This window comes from Formica exsecta, unplaced genomic scaffold (assembly GCF_003651465.1).
Source record: "Formica exsecta isolate Colony F162 unplaced genomic scaffold, ASM365146v1 scaffold746, whole genome shotgun sequence".
In the NCBI taxonomy this organism is placed as follows: domain Eukaryota; kingdom Metazoa; phylum Arthropoda; class Insecta; order Hymenoptera; family Formicidae; genus Formica; species Formica exsecta.
Window position 1 is genome coordinate 71,112 of NW_021853513.1, and position 2,834 is coordinate 73,945.

Consider the following 2,834-nt stretch of genomic DNA (forward strand, 5'->3'; position numbering starts at 1 on the left):
GGAAATTAAACATTTCATTTGGAAATATTGTTGCCTTGTCATGCGACAATGCATCTGTCATGACAGGTAAACATCTCTCATTTAAAAAAAAGTTAGAAGAATTTTGTACAAATTTATTAACATTTCCATGTCCATGCCATTCCGCGGCATTAGCTGCACATGCTGCATGTGCTAAAATACCGGAATATTGCGAGGAGTTTTTAAAAAAGATAGCAAATTATATTAATAGTAGTCCTAAGCGTGCTGCTATTTATGAAGAATTTACTGAATGTTTTCAGGAAACAAACCGTAAAATTTTAAAATTATCTACTACACGATGGCTATCTCACCATTCATGTGTTGTGAGACTTCTTGATTTTTGGGATACTACGAAGCTTTTTTTGACTGAAATGGTTATAAGTGAAAAAACTAAATCAGGAGACAATTTATTATCTGTGATGGAAAATCCGGATGTAAAAGCATATTTGTTATTTTTAAAGCATATTTTAAATTTTTTTAATTCTTTTAATGCATTTTTTCAAGTTGTGGAAACAAGAGTTCACTTGTTGCAGCCAAAGTCATTGGAACTTTTAATAAGAATTTCCAAACATTTTTTGAAACCAGAGCTTGTAAAAAATGTATGTAATGATTTTAAATTTTCTGAAAAAGAAAACCATAAATCTTTAAATGATATAAATTTAGGATATGAATGTGAAGAATATCTCGAAAGTTTAATGAAAAAGGGACGCGCAGACATAATTGGAAATGTTCGAGATAATTGTCTACAATTTTACGTGATTGCTGCCGAGGAAATTAGTAAAAGATTGCCCATTAAAGATAAATTTTTATGTAAATTAACAGTTTTCCAATTCAACACAGCATTATGTAGTATTGACAGAGAAACATCATTTAATGATGTTTCTTTTATTGCTCAAACCCTCGGTGGCTTTGACGAAAATGCTTTAAAAAAAGAGTGGCATACTTTCCATCTAGATTTTACAACAGCAGAAAAAGAACATCTTTTAAAATTAAACTTTGATGAGATGTGAAAAAAAATTTTAAAACGTACATATCCCAATATGAAGTCTCTTTTGAATGCTGTTAGATCACTTCCAAATTCAAATGCCGACCCAGAAAGAATGTTTTCTTTGCTATCAGAACGAGACTCTCATTCCGTTCTTTTATATTATTATGATACAATGTATATAGTATAGAAAGATTGTTTACATAACTGGGCTGTAAATATTATTACTAATATTCAGCATCGTTATCGTGTATTGCGAGACCTTATGAAGAAAAGAAAAAAGAGATAAGACATCATGAAACAGCGAGCGAATAAGATTAGTGGCACGATTACGATAACTGTGGCCCCCTATTTGAAAGGTCGTTTCTGAAGACATTTTTGACGAGAACACGGAAAAAATAGTAAAAAAAATTTCCGACCAATAATTTTCGAGATGTATAACTTTAAAGTATTGGACATGATAATAAAACGTTACAAAACGGACGCTTCGCATTGTAAAGTATATGCGTGGACGCAGTAGGTTCCGCTTCCGAAAGATATAACCTAACCCAAACCTATTTCTGATTTAAAACTAAAATTTGGTTTGGGTTACGTTATATAACCCAAACTAAATTTTTGTTCAGTTATCGTAATCACCCCAGATTAGTATAGGTAGCGTGCGTCTTTATTTTATTTCTCAAGAATTAATTTCCGCAACATAACTTTATCACATGGTTGAATTTGGCGCAATATAAGCTTTAATATAATTCGAAAATTTTTTCAAAATATCAAAGAAGAATATTGATTGCTAGAAGTATTTCGAAAATTTTTTTAAAAATCTAGATACGCCATTGTAAAGTACATTTGAAACCATAAAACTTTTGTTTAAACAATTTTTTCATATTTCTTTTTGTTTCGATGATATTCGCTTCGGAATATAAAAACCGATTTTTTCTAATGGGTTATTTTCACCCCTAAAACCGTTTTTTAGCACGAACATAAGATTGTTTCGTTATTAGGGCCTTACTACTCTATAATTATGCAGTTTCAGATTTTTTTGAATTTTTGCGTTGCCGAATGTTCCTTGTGAGTTATCACCGATTAAATAAAAAATGAGCATTTTGACTTTGATTGTTCATAACTTTGTTAAAAATCATTGTACCGCAATTCCAAAAAAAAAAGATTCTTAAAGCTAAAACTTCGCTTTATCGAATCCCACACAGAAATTAATGTATATTAGATATCTACTGGATGTTCTCAATGTGCATTAGGAATATCCATGAATGTGTAGAAAACAGCTATTAAACATGCTTTAAATATCCAAATGTCCGCAATATGAGATCTTATAAATATCCACAGGATATGTAGGCCAATATCCACTGAACATCCACATCAGTATTCAGTGAATATTTATGTAGATATTCAGTGGATATTTATGTAGATATCCATTGTATGTTGGTGAAATTTTGTTCACAAAATGACTAATTAAATGTTCTAAAAGTTAGGTCTCGTGAGACCCGCACATGACATATCGATATGTCCCATTCACGAAACATCATTTTCTGACGTTTGTTTGACCGCAAAACTAAGACTAATTACAGTTATAATATATAATAACACACATTAATGTAATATATATTATAGGTAAATTTATATAATTTAATATATAAAATTAAAGATTTTATTTGTATGGAAGTTAATTTCTATTTTATATTTTCAATAATTTAAATAAGATAATAACGAACGATTTTTGCTTATTCGGACATAAATTGTCCGAATAAGTGAAAATCGAACATTATTTATCTGTCCGATTTTCTAAAAATCAGTTCAATATCTGAATTCCCCGGTACGG